Source organism: Mesoplodon bidens, assembly GCF_964165515.1.
Source record: "Mesoplodon bidens genome assembly, chromosome: 10".
Classification (NCBI taxonomy): domain Eukaryota; kingdom Metazoa; phylum Chordata; class Mammalia; order Artiodactyla; family Ziphiidae; genus Mesoplodon; species Mesoplodon bidens.
Window position 1 is genome coordinate 12,343,534 of NC_138172.1, and position 20,463 is coordinate 12,363,996.

Below are 20,463 nucleotides of genomic sequence, written 5' to 3' on the forward strand. Positions count from 1 at the left end.
TAAAAGCTTGAATGCTTTTTCTCCTTAAGATTTAAAAGAATATCTGCTCTTGCCTCTTTTATTCAACACTGCACTGGAGATTCTACTCTTTGATTTCTTATTCTTGCAATAAGGCAAGAATAAGAAATTAAAGGCATACAGATTGTAAGGTAAGAAGTAAAATTATTTTTATTCACAGATAATCTGATTTGTATGTAGGGAATATCTGTCAAAAAGCTACTAAAAGGGCTTCCCTGGTGGCGCAGTGGTTGAGAGTCCGCCTGCCGATGCAGGGGACACGGGTTCATGCCCTGGTCTGGGAAGATCCCACATACCGCGGAGCGGCTGGGCCCGTGAGCCATGGCCACTGAGCCTGCGCGTCCGGAGCCTGTGCTCCGCAACGGGAGAGGCCACAACAGCGAGAGGCCCGCGTTCCGCAAAAAAAAAAAAAAGATTGAGAATACTGTTACTGAGGTTGCATAGAAACCAGAACTCTCATATGTTGCTGATGGAAGTGGAAAATGATACAGTCCCCTTTGAAACATTGCCTGGCACTTTCCTAAAAAGTTGAACTTATATTTACCAAATGACTAAGAAATTTATTTTCCAGGTATCTGCCCAAGAGAAATGAAAAGACTTGTATGCAAATGTTTGTTAGGCTCAATGTCTCCAAATATTTGGAAGCAATCCAAATGTCCATCAACTGGGGAATAGATAAACAAAATGTGGTATATATCTATACAATGGAGTGCCATTCAGCAATAAAAAGGAGTGAACTACTTATACATGTAACAACATGGATAAATGTCAAAAATATGCTAAGTGGAAGAAGCCACACAAAAGAATATATACTGTGTGATTGCATTTGTATGAAATTGCTAGAAAAGGCCAAACTGTAGAGACAGCAGGTTTCCTGGGGCTGGGATTGGGAGCAGGGATTGACGACAAATGGACACAAGGGAATTTTGGGGGTGATGAAAGTGTTCTGAAGCTTGAGTGTGATGATGGTTACACAACTGTGTAAATTTACTAAAACTGACTTGATCTGTATACTCCAAATGGGTAAATTTTATGCTATTGTAAACTATACTTTAAAACGTGGTTAAAGAAGGAGAAATCTCTAAAGAGGAAGTTGTATCAGATGTTAATAGCTTGGAAGGTATCTTTCTTAAAAGATTGTTTCTTGTTTTTCCTTTAAAGTGAATAGGGTTTAAATTTTTAAATTTTTTGCTTTTGAACAGGCTACTTCCTGGTGGCTCTCGGGAGGGATTATTCCCTAGAGCAGATGTACATTACACAGCTCAGGCTGAGTCTCTTCCTCAATGGAGACAGTTGCCAACAAAGAGTGAGACTCAGCTGGAGAGGGCTGAGTGAGGCTTCTGGGGTAGGCGCCCCTCAGGTTTTCCTCTAATTACTCCAGCTGAGCATACAAGAAGAAAGGCAAAGCCACAGCGAGGCATATTAATTAAAATGTCTCCCATTTCAGTGGGCCATTGTGATTCTCTTAACTTTTAGGAGGTTACAGTTGTAGGTTTACAGTTTGTTATTTCCTTCCATGTCCAGCATAATTGCACGATGAAAGAATCCCACATTTTAATATTCAGAAACAGTCACTTGGGTAGATTAATAAGAAGGAATAGCTAATTACCAATTAGGGTCAGATAAGAAAAAGGATCTACTTTTTTTTTTTTTTTTTTTTTTGTGGTACGCAGGCCTCTCACTGTTGTGGCCTCTCCCGTTGCAGAGCACAGGCTCCGGATGCGCAGGCTCAGCGGCCATGGCTCACGGGCCCAGCCGCTCCACGGTATATGGGATCCTCCCGGACCGGGGCACGAACCCGCGTCCCCTGCATCGGCAGGCGGACTCTCAACCACTGCGCCACCAGGGAAGCCCAGGATCTACTTTTAAAATGAGACTATTGGGAACTATCTTGAAGGGGGACTTTGACTATAGATTTCCTTCTGGTGTAGCTTACTTGGACATAGCAGGAAAGGTCTTGGTCCCTGAGCTTTTGGTGTCCAATTGCCTGTTACTCCATAGGAGGTATAATTAGAGATGTGAAAGAGCCCCTCTCACTGGTTTTATTTCCACTGCTTGTTTAGACCTTTGCTTCCAATTAATTAAAGAACAGGAGGGCTTCCCTGGTGGCACAGTGGTTGAGAGTCCGCCTGCCGATGCTAGGGGACACGGGTTCGTGCCCCGGTCCGGGAGGATCCCACGTGCTGCTGAGCGGCTGGGCCCGTGAGCCATGGCCGCTGAGCCTGCGCGTCCGGAGCCTGTGCTCCGCAACGGGAGAGGCCACAGCAGTGAGAGGCCCGTGTACCGCAAAAAGAAAAAAAGAACAGGAGAAACATGCGTTTTAGGGAATATAGAGAAAATTTTGCTTTGATCTTATCTGCTGCAATTATTGAATACATTTTCCCTTTGACCAGTGCCCCTCTCTCTCTTCCCACACAAGAAAGCCTAAAACAAACAGAAAGAAACCATTAACTTAAACTGGTTGTTATTCAGAAGTGTTTTTGATTTGATGCTTTAATTTTAAGATTACTCTGTTAATTGTAAGATCAGAGGCTTATATTTTTAGGGCCATATGCTGCTTTGGTTCCATGAACGGATACCCTGTGGATCTCAGTGGAAGTTAAAGCAGAGCTAGTTGCAGGATGGTGGTTTCTTCCTTTTTGTGCACAAGGAATTTTTCACTTGCTTTTTCCAGAGTGTAATCGGCATGTATTAAGGCCACTTGTTTGGCATAAATGTTTACTGACATGTTTGGCTAGACAATAGCAATTGTTTAATAGGCATTTCTTAGTTTACTTGCCAGCACTAGATGTGCTAAAGATTCTCCCATAGGAGTGGCTTCCCCATCCCCCTGATGGGCAACTGTGTTCTATTTCCTGAATTAAAACACTCTTTCTCCTGTTTTCAGAAGAACGGGATGTTCCTTTCTCTGTCCTAGGAGCTCATTTCTTCCGCAAAACCTTTCCTTAGTCTGTTTAGCCCATCTGTCATGCCCTCTCATCTCCAAACCTTATCTATCTTTTAGAGCACGGTTTAAAGTTTAATCTCCTTTATGAAATCATTTCCTTGTAGCTCATAGCAAACTTCTCTCTTCTGAACTCCTGAGCTTATATTTTCCCCATAGAACTCATTTCCAAATTATGACAAGCACCGATGGTTTGTTCACCAACTGTTTTCTCTTTGTAGACACTACTCAGAATGCCCATGTGTATCTCAGTTCAGGCTAATAAGATGGTAGCAGTCTGCTCTAGGGTCTCTGGGAAGATGTATTTTTCTGATGTAGGTGATGGGCTTCCAGGTGTTGAGGTTGTCAATTAAGACAATGAGCCAAACTGAAAGTATCAATCAAGTCTTTATTTATTTATTGTGACAGTGCAAGCAAGAGGCAGAAAGTGGCACTGGCTCCCTAGTGCTCCATTTTTTTCCCTATGGAGCAACACCTGGCAAGGGTGAGATGCATGCAGTGAGGAGCCTGGAACAGAGGGCTCGTGCCTTTTCACGGTCTGGTAGGGGGGAGGAGGAAGGCTAAGGAGTAGAAAAATACTGATTGAGCATGAAGAAAATGCCTTAGGCAAGCTCCCTGGTAATGAGGCCTTGGTGGAGGTGTCCACAGTGCCTCAGCCAAGGCCTCTGATAAAGTGGCGTCTGAAGAGAAATGCTTGGGCTAGATGTATATATGCTGATATGTGTATGAGCATGGCTGGCTCAGATGGGGGAGTAGAGGTGGGGTTCCTTGAATGCAACTCTCCAGAAAATTGCAGTGCAGTGGCTGTAACCAAGTTTGATGTGGGGACGGCAGCTTTTCACTGTGACGTCTGTCGGGCAAAGCCTTGCAATTGCCTATGGTCAGGTCTGAATGATCACACGCAGGCTTTTGGTCTAGAGATGGACTCTTCAATAGGTTTCACCTCTTTCCCTTTTTATTTTCTTGAAGCTGGAATGTGACCTTATGGTTGAAACTGTAGCAGCCAACCTGTGTCCATGAGGGAAATATCAAGGGAATTCAAAGGCTCTGGAGTTAACTAAACCAGAAACAACAACTGCATGCATCTGGACTTCCCATTATGTGGGGAAAAGTAAATTTCTAATATTTAAGCCACCAAAGTAATGTTTTCTGCTCCTTGTAGCCTAAAATATTCCTAATTGATACATCATTTAACCATGTAGTGTTTTTAAATGTTATATAACTGATATTGATCTAAATGATTACATATTGTTTGAGGTACCCGAAAGGAACAATCTCAGCCATCCTCTGCTACCATAGTCCTATTTCCTTTTAATCTTATTGCAATTCAGAATTGGTGGTAAGTATACTTTGAAGCTGTCATTGTTTCTTTTTTGTAGATGAAAAACCATAGGATTCTCAGTTTATTTGTTAGTGCTTATAGAAGAGTGATGCTGACAAAACTCCTAGCATCAATTACCTGGAAATTGAAGACCTGAGTCTGGGTCCCAGTAACAGTTTCTGATTAAATAAAGCCCCAGGTAAAGGTCATTTGCCTTTGGAATATTCAGCACTGCTTACCATGATGGGCTTAGGTCCTTATCTACTTGTTAATCCTATTGCCTAGAAGTAAACAAATGCCTGGGATCGTGTATAGGATGATTCTAGTAAAAAATGCTTTATGATCTCTCTAAATGATTCCATATAGATTGTAGGCCAATTTCCTTTTTGATACATTGCTCCTCTAGGTTTCTCAGGACAGTATTTTTTAGGAGTATCTGGGTCTTAGGCACAGCTCTTGTCTTATTGACCAACATTACATAAGCTTCATCAGTTTGTGAATACATTTCTTAGGAACCTTGAATAAACTTTGATTTTATTGACCTTCTATCAGCCCTTGGCTTATGTACAGGAATGGGTTACGCTCTAGATACACAATCCTAGCTATTGATACTTATGTGAGACTTGTAAGACCACTGCCCATATTTCAGGTCATTAGAGTAAGTTTCTTGGTAGATTAGATAATTTTAAGGGAGACAAAATACAAAATTTCAAATTCTCCTCCTTCATGTGTTTCTTAATGACTTGACATTATTCCTGGATGAGCCAAATTCATGCTTCCCTGCTATAAGGAATAGATAGATAAGCATTTGCCTAAATGCTGATGATATAGTTTATTTTCTCAAATTTAGAGTAGCCTCCACAAAGGCCTTTCGATCTCATTATTTTACTTTAAATCAGTTACTTCAAAACCCAAGTCATCAGTTTTGGCAGAGGTCTTCAAACATTTAATTGGTCAAAATCTAAGAACCCTATATAGAAGGTCAGCTTGTTCACTTACCACTAGCTTGTCTTAAAGAGTTACTCAGTAAATAAAACTGTTTGCAATTCAATATTACATGGGCACTGTATTGAGATTATTAATGTCTCCAGTTGCAGTTATTAGAGGCATATTTTATAGCACAGGATAATTCTGCTAATGATGATAAAAGAGGTAAAACTGATTTAATGTTTGCTGTGCAAGGCATTGTGCCAAGCAGTTATATGCATTTTCTCTTCTAATTCTTGCCACGGCCTGTTAAAGTAGGTAGAACTTTGGGGCCTGTTCTCATAAACTGTAGTCAACTCTGGGCTGTTTTCTGAGGAAAAGCTTCCTTTATCTGCAAATATTACCTTGGCCCAACTCCATGTCACAGTCAGTGGGCTTTTCTCTAGGCTCATGCCTGATTGGTAGGTTTCTTGATTATATAACAAAATCTTAAACCTGTTCTTTTCTTGGATGCACACTGAACACACGATACCGCCTTTAACCAGTAACGTAGAGTTAAGTGGACTTGAATTCTCATCTGCAGTCCTTGCTGGAAGCTTGGCTGTGAGGAATATTGTTCATGAAAGAGCACCTGAAGGGCATGTGGGCTGTCTAATATACCCTGGTCATCTTCACTGTCCAATATATGGTAGCCACTAGCCTCATGTGGCTATTTAAATTTAAATAAATTAAAAATGAAATAAAATAAAAATTCAGTTCCTCAGTCAAAACACCCATATTTCAAGTGCTCAATAGCCACATGTGGCTAGAGGATTTCATGCTGGACAGCACAGATATAGAACATTATGGTCACTGCAGAAAGTTTTATTGGGCAGTGCTGTGATAAACTGTTAGAGTTTCACATCTGGACTGCATTTTCTTTAAAAAAATTATTATTTTCATTGAATTGTGCTTTGATGTGTTGACAGTGGCCTGCACTGTGGCCCATTCTAATAATAAGTATTGAGTGTCCTTATGTATCAGAAATGGTTTTAAACACTTTTTACGAATTAACTCAATTCTTATAACAATTTTGTGAAGTAGGCATTATCATCATCTCCATTTTACAGAGCTCAGAGAGTTAAGTGACTTGCCTATAGTCACCCAGATGGTAAAGAGTGGCGATGGAATTTGCGTCCTGTAAGTCTGGCTCAAACCTTTGTTCTTCACTGCCACACCATGCTGCCTCTGAAGTCCCTATAACGCTGTCTTGGATTTCATTCTCAGGATACGAGTAGTAACCTCATTACTTTTATCACATTATTTTTGTATTCCTGTTCCTCCTGGCTGTAGCTCTTCATTTATTTAATTTCTGTTATTTTAATGTTGCAGTGAAATTCTGATGCCAGCCACCTGGAGTTAGCACAGGCTCCTCAAGTTAGGGGCACAATTCCCTAAAAGATTACCCTCACTTCTAGTACCAGTCACAATTTCAGGAGTCCCCAGACCACTTGTACTGCTGACCAACTGGCTATAAATTTGGGGGGTTGCTCTAACTCTCTTAGGTCTGATAATTTGCTAGAATGACTCAAAAAATTCTGGAAAGCACTATATTTATGATTACAGTTTTATTAGAAAGGCTGTCAATCAGAACCAGCCAAATAAAGAGAGAATTAGGATGAGATCTGGAAGGGAAGAAGAATGCATCACCCTTCCCATTCATCAGTGTGTTCAGCAACCAGGAAGCATATCTGAGAGTTGGTGTCCAGAGTTTTTACTGGGGTTTTATTACAGAGGCGTGATTAATTGAATCATTGACCAGGTGATTGAACTCAATTTGTAGCACCCCCTCTCCTCCCTGGAGGTTGGGCTGGCTTAAAGCCTCAGCCCTCTAATCCCTTGGTTGGTCTTTCTGATGACTAACCCCCATCCTGATTTATCTCACTGGTGTAAATCAGGTATGATGCAGGGGACTCATGAATAACAAAGTCACTCCTATCACTCAGGAAACTCCAAGGATTTAGAGGTTATCTCCCAGGAACCAGGGACCAAGACCAGATAAATTGTTTATTATACAACAGTATGTATTTTTTCCTTTTTCTTGAAGTATAGTTGACTTACAATATTATATTACTTTCAGGTGTACAACATAGTGATTCAATATTTTTATACATTATGAAATGATCACCACTGTGAGTCTAGTTACCATCTGTCACCATACATACACCGTATTACAGTGTTATCGACTGTATTCCCTATGCTGTGCATTACATCCCTGCGACTTATCTCTTTTATAACTGGAAGTTTGTACCTCTTAATCCCCTTCACCTTCCTTTATCTGCAAATACCCATCCCCCTGCCCTCCTCCTGTCTGGAAACCAGGAGGAAACTAGTTTGTTCTCTATATCTATGAATCTATTTCTGCTTTGTTATGTTTGTTCATTTGTTCTGGAAATCTATAAAACTATGATTAGTAGTCCTTTTGCACCTATATAAAATATGTATTTATACATGTCTACATAAATGTTTATGTTTTTACTTATACTCACACACACGTCCATAAATACTTCATTTCAAAAAATATTTGAGACAGTCATGTATTTACTTAGGCTGACTGAAATCCGTTTTTTTTTTTTTTTAATTAATTAATTAATTAATTTATTTATTTATTTTTGCTGTGTTGGGTCTTCGTTTCTGTGCTAGGGCTTTCTCTAGTTGTGGCAAGCGGGGGCCACTCTTCATCGCAGTGCACGGGCCTCTTACTGTCGCGGCCTCTCTTGTTGCGGAGCACAGGCTCCAGACGCGCAGGCTCAGTCATTGTGGCTCACGGGCCTAGTTGCTCCGCGGCATGTGGGATCCTCCCAGCCCAGGGCTCGAACCCGTGTCCCCTGCATTAGCAGGCAGATTCTCAACCACTGCGCCACCAGGGAAGCCCCTGAAATCCGTTTTGAAATGAGGTGGAAGATTTATGTGTGTGTGTGAGTATAAATAAAAACAAACATTTTATGTAGACATGTATAAATAAACAGTTTTTAATTTAGATGCAAAAGGACTAACCATAGTTTTATTAATTTCCAGATCTATAGATTACCTTAGAAATAGCTTCATTTTACACTCTTATTTTTCTGATGAAGAAGTAAGCCCAGAGAAGTGAAGTGGCTTGCTGGTTAGTGGAAGAGTAAGGACTGGAATTCAGGGTTTTTAATCTTAAATTTAATACTCTTCTTGTCTTCATAATCTCAAGCTTCTCCTTTACATTAGTCATATAATTATCACCTCATACTTTTCTCACCATTTTGCCATGCCCAGAAACCTCAGGCTGCCCTCAGGATACAGCTTTGGCGCAATGGGTGAAGCTCTGCACAGACTCCATTTTTGTACTTTCTGCCTTTACACATGTGCTATTCCTTCTGCCTCAAGTGCCATTCTCACTCACTGGTCATTTCTTAATTGTTTTTAAATGTACAAGGTAAACCTCACTTCCCTGTGAAGGCTTCCCTGACCTTCTCTCCTCTCACAGAGTTAATCTTTCTCTTCCTTTTCACATTATTTAGCATATGCCTTTATCTCAGTGGCACTTATCACACTGTATTTTTAATTCTTTTTCCACATCTCAAACCTTAACAGAATTATTGATTTCACCCTTGTTGCCACTAAACCTATTACTCTCTTTGTCTTCCCAATCCCAATATAGCATCATCAGTGACTCAGCTGTTCCATCCAAAAATCTGGAAGTCACCTTGATTTCCCTCTTGTCACCATCTTGCACGTCTAATTAACAGCACGTCCTTTGGTGCTACAGCCTAAATATATCCCAAAGCTTTCACCTCTCACCTTTAAACTGGTCTATTTCCACTCTTGCTTTCTTTCAATACATTCTCGAAACTGGGGCCAGAGTTCTTTCAAAATGTGAAATACTTTATGTCACTTCTAGCTTAAACTCCTCCATTGGTTTATACTTTCAGTAAAATAAAATCCAAACTTCTGTTGTGCCTGGAAGGGACCTACGTGATGGAGCCCATTCCTCCTGCATTTTTACCAGGCCCTCTCACTGGCTAGGTGTCTAGACTTCTTTCTTTTTCTCAAACACACCAGGTTTGTTTCTTTCTCAAGGCTGCAGCAAGGTATGGCTTGTTTTGTGTACGTGACGGGAAGGAGGGAGATTTGGCAGCTTTTCCTCCCCCATATTTTCCATTAGCTTCCCCGAAAGCCACTCCAACAAGAGTTGGCTTGCTGTACAAATGCAGCCTCAAAGACAAGAAACGAATTCCCTGGTCTCTCCCTTTCAGCCATATTGCTGCCAGGATCTTTAGGTTTGTTTCTTTTCAAGCCTTGGTTAAAATGTCATCTCTTCAGAGGGACTTTCCTCAATCCATTATAGCTTCCTAGATCCTCCAAACTCTATGATATTACCTTGTTTTACTGAGTTTGATAGCACTCAATAAGTTGTCTTGTTTATTTTAAATTGTGTGTTGTCTGGCCTCACCAGAATGCATGTTTCAGGGTGGCAGGAACCATGTCTGTTTTGTACATTGCTTATTTCCCAGTCACAGTGGGCACATGGAAGACCCTCAACAGTGAAAAGCTACTTAGTGGATGAACACTCCCTGTTGTCTGCAGCAGGCTGTGCACCCCGTGAAGGCAGGCTTTGTGACATTTTCTGGTATCCCCAGTGCTCAGCACAGAGAGTTGCGCAGGGTGAGAAATCAATAAAAGTTCACTGAGTAATATTGAATAAAATTTGGCTTCTACCATTTATTACTTATGTCACCTTGGCAAGTACCTTAACCTCTTTTAACTTCTTTTATAATGCCCACTTCTTAGGGTTGTCAAGATTAAAGGAGGTCATTGGATACGGTATTCTACAAATGTAGGGGATTGTTATTGCTGTCATTGGTCACTTTTCTGCTAAACCTGCCATTGGGGCTTATATTAATAGTGCATGCCTCAGTATTGCCAAAGCTACTCCTTACTGGCCTTCATAGGCCTGAGATGCTTCATATGGTAAATTCTAGAGAGGCTGGAAGGATGTTATAATAAACTCTTTTGCTTCTGTTCTGTTTGTAGTAATGCAAGCCTACTTGGTAACTTGGAGTTGCCTATAGACACATTGCTGTTGCCATCCTGTAGTTCTTATTTATCCTGTGCTTCCCTAGTGTTTCCATTAGCCATGTAATATAGTTTTTCCAGCTAAATGATTAGCATCCAACTGTTCCTGTGTTAATGCTTGTGTTCAGTTCATTAAAAAAAACTCCCAATAAGGATTGTTAGTTCATTTAAAAACTGTTTAAAACTCAGAGAATATTTGTTTCTTATTTTTAAAAAAGTAATCATTCAGTTCAGGGACTTCTTTTTTTAGGGTGGGATGAAGAATCTTTACAGATATCAATGATTATTTGGAAAAGTCACATTAGAGTGCAATTCACTGATGTTGTTAAGCACAACAGCTACTGGAGCTATATTTAAAAATGCGTTCCAAAGCGACGGGTGAAGAAAATTGATTTTGCAGATGCTCAGATGAAAACAGTCACTTCATATTAGGCAGAAAAAGGCAGTTTGAGATAATCTCAGTTTGAGGGAAGTGTGATTTTTAGACCAGCCAAAGAATAGGAGCACACTTGGAAGGCTGGAAGTGTGGAAGGTGTATTCACTGATCCAAAGGGTTTAGAGGATTAGGGAGAGAGTGGGAAGATAGTGTCAGCCTAGGTAAGGGTGGATAATGTATTTTTAGTTTTCTCCTGACTTTAGTTCTTAGACACCCTGAGTCTTTAATCCAGGCCTTCCGTTCTGTTTCCCTACCTTAATTTATAATTAAGGTATAAAATTATATATATATAATTAAGGTAATTTATAATTAATGTATAATTTAACCTTTTTCATCACTCGCCTCATCACAACGTATGCATCCTCTCACCTATCCCATCAGCCATCTGTTAGCTAAGCTCGGAACCTATTTAGTGGGTACTAAATGAGCATAGCATGAGATTGTTCAGGTAACATGTTTGCATATTTGTCGGGAATCCCCCAGGAATATCATTCCTGACCCCAAGATGATGATGACTGCTAACTTGGAAATTTACGCATTTCATTTTAAGATACCTATCTTTTCAAAATTTCCCTGGACAAAATTAGCCTTGAGCTGGACAAGTGGGAAGTCAGTTGTGGGTGATAATCAGAGAAGTTTAGAAATCTGTTGGTGTGGAGTATTCAGGTTCCTCCCTTCCCCAATTTCAGTCCTCCTAAATTAACTTTCTCTGTCCTGAGACCAGACCAGTGATACAAATACAATATAACCCCAGCTTATTACATTCAGAGACTATTACTAATGGATTAATATTTTGGATTCGTTTGTACAGACAGCCGGTTTACCTCATTCTCACATTTTCTGATCTAACAGAACTGACAAACTTGACCAAATCACCTATGTGTTTTAAGGTCATAGAAAGTCATATCAAATCCATTGAAACTGTTGTTTTTATAGGTCAAAATGGTGAAATATTGGTAATTTTATACAGTCAAATCTAACAATAATCACTAATAATAGCTAACTTTAATTACATGTGACATTGTGGTGTTTATTCAAATTAATACAAATAAGCATTTCTGAGAGCTGGCAGAAGAGGGTGACACCATGTGCTTTATTCTAAGTACTTTACATGGATGACCCCACTTAACCCTCACAAACACTTTCTGAGGAAATGGTTTTTATCAACCCTGTTTTTTTTGTTTTTTTTTGTTTTTTTTTTGCGGTACGCGGGCCTCTCACTGTTGTGGCCTCTCCCGTTGTGGAGCACAGGCTCCGGACATGCAGGTTCAGCGGCCATGGCTCACAGGCCCAGCCGCTCCGCAACATGTGGGATCTTCCCGGACCGGGGCACGAACCCGTGTCCCCTGCATCGGCAGGCGGACTCTCAACCACTGCGCCACCAGGGAAGCCCTCAACCCTGTTTTATACATGAAGAAAATGAGGTTCAAAGAGTAACCTCTTTGAAAGTGCACTAAGAGATGGTCCAGCAGTGTGTCTCCCAGCCTGCTCTCTTAACTTCTACACACGTAATCTCAGATGCCTACTGTATAGCTATTGTACTCTCAATAAACAAATGTTTTGTTGAAAACCTACTGCCTAGAATTCTGCCCTGGGTGAGGTTTTCTGGAGAAATAACACATGTGCATAAAAAGTTTTACTATCAAGGGTCAAGACCAATGTCAGTACAAGGTAGCAACATTGGAAGTGCATGTTAAGGCCCAGGTGCATGGTCAGAAAATACTATTAAGTTAAAGCATTATTTGGCAATGTGAGGTCCAGAGGAAGTTTTAGTTAAACTACCAGTAGACATTAAATTCAAAACTAGAAAAAATTATTGATTTCGCTTCTTCTATGTTATTAATAAATCAATAAGTTTCAATTATTGTTGACACACATACTCAAATACTATCACCTCCATATACATATGCTATATTACCAGGGGTTGGTGAGTACAGATGTGGGATTACTTACAGTTGCTGCATTGAAGGCAACTTTGATTTTCATTTATTCAGAACCTCCTTCAAATTATGTCGTCTTCAAGTTAAAATCCACAATTCTATTCATTCTTTAAAAACTTATGGAGCATCTATAGTGCACCAGGCACCGGATATTATATACCAGTAAACAAGACATAGTCCCAGGGCCTAAGAAGCTCACAGTCTTCTGAATGAAAAAAAAAATCACGTTTGAACAAGAACTCAAATGTCTGAAGAAGAAAACCAGTGTTTTAGTGCAGCACAAGTCTTAGAATTAACAAAGGTTTACTCAGCTGCTTCCTGACATAAAGGTATATTGTCTGTGTTGCTTCATAATTAATTCTTTTATCAGTTCAGAAGATCCATGGTCTACTATCCCACTGTATAGTCACAACAGTTCAGGTCCTGCTGGAAGGTACTAGTGACATATTGGTTTGTGTCTGTTACCTTCAGAGTGATTTTCAGTCGATGTCTGATTTTGGAGTAGATGTAAACTTGTACTGGAATCAGGTAAAATTACACCAATGTAGTATAGAGAAGAAAGAGAAGAGTTTGACTCAGTACATTTTCAGAAACTTTGCTAACCTCATGAATTCCTGGCATGATGGGAACAGACAACTTAACTTCTCATTTTCTCCAAGGAGAAAATTTTATTTAAGTTTGAATAGTTAATTTGCATCTTTATAGAGAAGTTACCTTCTGCAGTCTGTGTGTAAGACAGAATTTGGGTATAATAAATATTACTTCTGACTATTCAATGAAATTGGTCTTAATCATAGGGACATTCTTATTTTTCAGCACAAAGTAACTGAGATTGGTTAAGAAATGGTAGATCAATGCATTTCACTTCCCACTCACTCTTGGCCATATACTTACTGAATGAAATGGTGGACAGAATTGCCTACATTATTTAAATTAATTTTTTTAACTGAGCAACATATATTTGAATTTGTCTAGGTTTGAAGAGCATATGATGATAATCCACTGTATTGGCTATGCCCTTGCTCCATATAATAGAATTCTCTTCCAGTTCAACTAACCCCTATTAGTGTAACAACCCACATGAGTAGAGTCTTACTGGAAAAAAATGGAAGGATTGAACCTCCAAACACAAACTTGACCCCAAGTTGGAGGTGTTGGTCTTCAGGTTCTGATTATTGTCTTGTAGGTTCTTGATATTTTGTGACATACAGTATCTGCCCATAAGCATGAGCTTCCAGGTTGATCCAGACTGTCCTAATGTCTTGGTGCCAAGGATATAAACTCCCTCAGTGTTTGTTAAACGTAGAACTCGCAACATCTTGAGTGTATTTAAAATTACCCCATCACAAATGATGATACAATTGGTCATCTTAAAGGTACTATCCATATGGACAGACAAGGAATAAAGATGGGTTTGAGACATCCATTTGCTTCTGGTATGTTCACTGTGGCTTCATCCTAGCTGAATTTCAGAATTCCTAATTTTAGTCCCACCTACCATAAACAACTTTCTCCATGGGAAAAACATTCCTAAATAAATAAGAACAAGGAGATCCTATTTAAGCCAGCATAATTCACAGTCCTGGCAATTAGCACATGTTTGTGGTTATCTATATATGTAGAAACACTTTTTCTTCTCTTTCCTTATTAATATTTTATCACAAAGTTATGCTCTAACTTACTACAACATTTATTACAATAGATGTATTAATTTATAATTACTGTAATCATTATTGCTATTATTAACTGTGGCATCCCTTGTTATTATTGTTGTTTTTGGTTCCAAATATTAAATTTCAGTTGCACAGTTCTTGTTATTACTGACTTTGTAGTTACCTTCAGTGTGTGCTGTCCCAGCTTAGAGAAAAGAAGCATTTCTGTCTGCCAGGCCTGAGGCTTAGAACATCGGAGACTCTCAGTAGATTTTCTGTTGAGCACAGAAGACATGGGAGCTTTCATGTTGGTTATTGGACTGGAGTAGGATAATGTATCTTGCATTAAGTAATTCACAAGCATCTTTAGTTGTCATTAGGTTCAAAGAAACAATGAAAAATAAAATAGGCCCATCATCATCTTCTGCAGCTGAAAATCATTTTCCACCCATTATTGGTTATTGAGTGTACATGTGAACATTTTGAACATACAAAATTCTGTCTTTATAGTAAGACGGGGTACATGTGATGTTCAGATGATCTCTTTGGAGCTTCAGCTATGGATTGTTCAGTAAGCCAGGACCATACCTTCTGCATACAACATGACTTCTGTAGGGAAATATGTAGATATAAAAGGAGCATGATATGTGAAACTCCTAACTTCTTGCTTCATAAGACTGCTTCATAGGTCTGACTGTCTCATATTCAGATTTAACAACCGAATCTCCTTGTATATGACATAAGATGATTATACCTTATTTTAAATCACAGAGAAGTTTACAGAACTTTTTAAATGTGTTTTAAAAAGCATATGGGAAAGTGTCTAGCATATTTTAAACCAGGGAAAATTATTTTTCTGTAAATACCTAAAGAGGTGAAATTGGATTTATTAATTATCTCATTGTGAGATCACAGAACATTAAAGTTGAAGTGACCTTCAAAACAATCTTGAGACCAAGTCACTTTACCATTTTTCTTTAATGCCTTTTTTGATGGGGTATTTACTTCTTATAAGGTAGCCCATTACATTGTGGACCAACTCCCAATTATTTGCTTTAATTAATGCGAATTCTATTTCCTTTCAACTTCTTCCCATTGGTCTTGGATATCCTGAATCATATATGCAGGTTTCAGAAGAATGGGAAAATCATATGCTGATTTTCAGTGTGAACACTGATTTTTTTCCTTGAATCTTTTTTGTTTTTAACACCATAGATTCTTTAGGTGCAGATCCTGCCAAAGAAGTGAGCATGTGACACTTTTTCCTCTAATTAGTTAGCTCTGAAACTAAATTAAGTCTGAATCAGCAATCTGCAAATAAGTACATTAAGATTATTATCTGGTGAGTACTATGAATTTTCCTTCTGTCTCTGAATTATTAGCCTCTTATTTGTTGACATTACAAATTCAGTAGGAGTAATTATGCTACGAGAAAATGATACTGTCACTTTAAATAAACTGCTCAGCAACTGAAACATCAGGACTATAATTAAAGGCATCACTCACAGCTTCCATTTTAATACATGAAGGAGAAGGACATGATTAGATTTTAATGAACTTGCTTTTGTTTTAGCTTTATTATTGTTTTATTTTAATCTGGATGTGGTTATTTCAAAACACCACTAAATGTTAGTAAGCATTCTTAATTTCATATATTGGGATTGTAGTAAATTTAACGGTCCTTGCCTCGGACATCAAGCTTTCAGTTTCTAATCTCTTCCTTAAATGTAAGCACAATTCCTTCTAGTACCTGGAATGGAGAAATTCTCCAAGGCGGTTTAGGCAAATTTCCAGGCCAGTAAACTCCCTTATTCCCAGCTGACCAATGGTAAAAAGGTGTCAGTTTACACGACTAAACCCTCAAGCAAATGCCATTGTCTACTGCAGTCCTTAGTCTAAAATAAACCTAGAGTTGGGGCTGCCTGAGGAGTAATGGAAGGAGTGCTGAGCAGGAGTAATAGAAGGAATACTTGGAGACTCATGACTAGGGCTGAGTGTATGAGCTGCTGAGTTGCCCCCTCTTTCAGCCTCAGATTCCTCATATGTAAAATGGAGATAATAAAATCTACCTGTGGAGTTGTTGTGAGGAGTGTCTCAGATTAAGGATTTGAGGCTGTTTTGTTAAGTATTAAGTATGGTACTGGTTTTGACTATGATTACTATCTACTAGTACAAAATGAAGTGTTTGGAAACTATACCTGAGATATCCCCCCAAATCTTCCCCATATCCTGCTATTGTGCCTAAAATGTGCACTACAAAAATACTTTTTTTGAAATGTTACTGTTTCTCAATGTGCCATCTGTAGACCTCCTCAGGTGTTTTTTAGAACATTAAGACTCTTGGACCTCACCCCTGGCCTACAGAATTAGAGTCTCTGGGCTGGGACTCAGTAATCTGAATTTTAAACAAGCTTTCTTGGTGACTTATAGGCATACTAAAGTTGAGAACTCCCCAATAAGGCATTGAAACCTCTGTTAAAATATCAATACTTTGAAAGGGTGATATGGGTCAGCACTATTAGCCATTAAGGTTTTTAAATTAATTAATTAATTAATTTTTATTTTTGGCTGTGTTGGGTCTTCATTGCTGCACGCGGGCTTTCTCTGGTTGCGGTAAGTGGGGGCTACTCTTCATTGCGGTGCACGGGCTTCTCATTGCGGTGGCTTCTCTTGTTGCGGAGCATGGGCTGTATGTGTGTGGGCTTTAGTAGTTGTGGCATGTGGGCTCAATAGTTGTGGCACACAGGCTCAGTAGTTGTGGCGCACGGGCTTAGTTGCTCTGTGGCATGTGGGATCTTCTTGGACCAGGGCTCGAACTTGTGTCCCCTGCATTGGCAGGCGGACTCTTAACCACTGCGCCACCAGGGAAGTCCAGCCATTAACATTTTAACATGAATTAATGTATTGGAATATTTAAGCTTACAGGGAATAGGAACTAGGCTAGGAAAAATCAAAACAAAAAACTGGAGGTAGAGGGGTGGGCAAAAATCTGGTTTTAACTGAAACTTATAGAACTCTGAAGACCTGGACTCTTGCATGTGAATCTCTAGGGCAACCTTTCATATTTTCAGGGCCCAGGGCAAGAGTACAGATGATAGCTCACTCACTATGTGTCTAAATATTTAAAAGTTGTAAATCACACTAACAAACTGTCAAATATATTCTTTCCTCCTATATTAACAAATTAATGTTGTAGTGACTTGGAAGGCTAGGTTCTGGACTCCTCAGAGTTTGGTGCCAGTATATGGTAGTAGAGGCAACCACTCAGTGGCCTGTGCCCCCTCCCACCAGCCCTCTGCCCATCTATGCATGTGGATATTTCAGTATGCATGTCATACCCTCTGCAGACAGCAGCCTCTCTGGAAGCTGGCTCAAGGCCATTTAAGCAGAGAATTCTAGTGTCTTGGATGCTTGGAACTGGGTTCAAGAGTAGGCTTATCTCTTTGGTCCTAGGGACTCTCTCAAGTATGGGTCCCAGGACAGGAGTCCTTCTTGCCCAGGTATAAGGGAGATTCTGGGAATCTCGCAAAATATTGGAGTTATAAAACTGAAAGGGAACTTGGAGATCATTTGATCCAAGGCCTTCATTTGCAGACAAAGCAACTGGGATGCAGAGGATTGATACAACTAGCCCAAGCTCCCACAGTAGCTAATGGCAGAACTAAGACTAGAGCTCAGATCTCCTTTCTCGCTTTCCTTTCTGTGTACAACCCTTTTATATATGGTGAGATCCCCAGGTAGAAGTATTTTCTATTGCTTCTTCGGTCGGAGAATGTTGTTTAAGCATCCTTTTAAATAACCATGTTCCCCAGTGTAAGTAGTGACTTAACGCCGGGAGTCTTGGTGACAGTGGCATTTCATTAACCAGGAAGGAGGAATGGGGTGAAAGTGGGGAGACGGGGGTTCCCTTGAACAAAAGCTCTAATGGAAAATAGAGCTAGGGAAAACATGACTTAAGAACTGGTCCTTTTACCAAGCATAAGTCAGAGGACCACCCTCACATGGGAGCACAATATGAGACGTTCTTAGTTGTACACCAGTGTTTTTCCCTCCTTTATTCTCTGTGTAGAAATTCCTATGACACCTTCTGGTATAGATGGCAGTTACATAAAATATATTTTCACTCTTTCTACTTGATTTTCTAACCTCCCAAACTAACAAAATATTACTGTTTTGGTTAGGAAGTGAATTGTAAGCTTATTTTCCTTGAATATTCAAAGAGAGGTATGTTTTAGTAGTAGAATTCTTACCAACCACATAGGGAACCCAAGTTTAATTTCCAGATTGGGTACCATAATCTAATCCTGGCTAATAATTGCTAGTTATATGAATTTGGATAAATAGCAATTTCTCTTTTTTAGAGTGAAGGTTTGGCTAGATATCTTAGAGATTAAGAAAGTGTGCTATTAAACCTACTCTTAGCTGTGACCTTAGGCAAGTCACTTAACGGCTCTGAACCTCAGTTTTCTCATCTGCAAAACAGCTAATAATAGCACCTATCTTATAGAGTTGTTATGGGGATTAAATGAATTGTATAAGGAAAGTGCTTGGAAGAATGCCTGCATTCAGTAGTTTGCTATTCATTATTCTTGGCTGGGCTTTAGGCCCTATTTTTGAGCATATACGTAGAAAACGCACATGTTAAATACTATAGCTTTACAAACTCCATGTGTCCAAAATCAAGCCTATCATCTTTCTTTCAAAATTACCTTCTCCCCCACGTGTATTTAATCTTGGTACTGACACTACCATTCACTCAGTTTCCCCAAGCCAGAAATCTGCGAATCATCTTAGACAGCTCTTTTTTCCCCCTTGGCTTAAGTCTAATCAACTATTAAACATTGTGGATTGAGTTTTTCAAGCACTTCAAATCAAATCAAGATTTAGATTTAAGTACATTCTGTTCTTTCCCCCCTTCTTGCATTGCCACTGTCCTCTTTGAAGTCTGTGTGCTGCGGAAACTTTCTACCTGATCTCCCTGCCTCCATTCTTGCTGCATTAAACACATCATCTTGCTTTTGATAGGATCTTTCTAAAACACACATTTAATAACATCACTCCTCCAGTTGAAGGTGCTTACAAGGGTGAAGTGTGCTTTCGTCAGCTTGGCACAAAAGGACGTCATGGTCTGACCACCATCGCGTTTCTCACCACATCCTCTGGCGCCTCATGTTTCAGATATACAGAAGAGCTAGCTTACTCCTGAACTTACTCTGTGCTTTCTCTCACCTCTGAACATGCTGTCCCCAGTGTTTAGCATGTACTCCCCAGCCCACAGCTCCATCTCCTCCCCATCTTACAAGCCCATCTACCTGCAACACCAGTCATTCTTCAGACTCGGTTCTGAAGTGTGCAGCCTCCTTTGGTAAGGAAACAATTTGCTAATTTATTTTTTGATATAATCGTCTGGTCTAATTGAGATAAAATCCTGTAGCCTGAATTATTCAGATAATTCTTGGATTTGTCTGTCACATTTAGATACATTTATGAAATGCACATTCAACTATCACCTAACTAACACCTCGAAGTCAATTTACCCTTGACTTTTGGCTTTATCGCCTGTTCTGGGGACCTACTTCTCATAAACTCCTGTGTGCTGACTAACATTTTGTTCAGTGCATGATGAGGGGATTTCCCTGTGTATTAGAGAATCCTGGAATAGATTACAGAGCATCTGTAAATACTTCTTGCTGCTGATGGTGGCAAAATCATTAGGAGTGTTGGCAACATTCTGTGTGGTGGTATGGAGGACTGTCACGTGACACGAGCAAGGTGTTCATTCAGCAATACTTGAAAATAGGGTGTCTTTTCTCCTTAAGGGTGGATGTTTGAATAATTCTTTTACAAAGTGTGAATTTGAGGTTAAGATTCTGTTTCTTCACCTTTAGGATTAAGTAATCTTCATATTAGGGCCTCAGAAATATTCTCATGAGGCTAATCAGAGTTTGGGTGAATGGCATAGAACACATATGTTATCGCATTCTTCAAACTTCTTTTACATTTTCTCTGTTATAAAAACATTGAGGTATAGACCAGGCACCAGTGTCTGACTTAATATGCTTCTGGGTTTATCCCTTTTACAAACCATGAAGAAAAAGCTGCTATTCTTTTGGTGTATGAGTGTGAGGAATGGATTA

At 39.6% G+C, this 20,463-nt stretch overlaps 1 long non-coding RNA gene across 2 annotated transcripts in view; it reads left to right on the forward strand.

The window, feature by feature from the left end:
* Positions 1–20,463, forward strand: part of LOC308624133 — an 864,944-nt gene that overhangs the window by 80,974 nt on the left and 763,507 nt on the right. For both annotated transcript variants that reach the window (XR_014016930.1, XR_014016931.1), the window contains one exon: positions 3,932–4,073. This is a non-coding gene — a long non-coding RNA (uncharacterized lncRNA). The remainder of the gene's footprint in view (positions 1–3,931; positions 4,074–20,463) is intronic.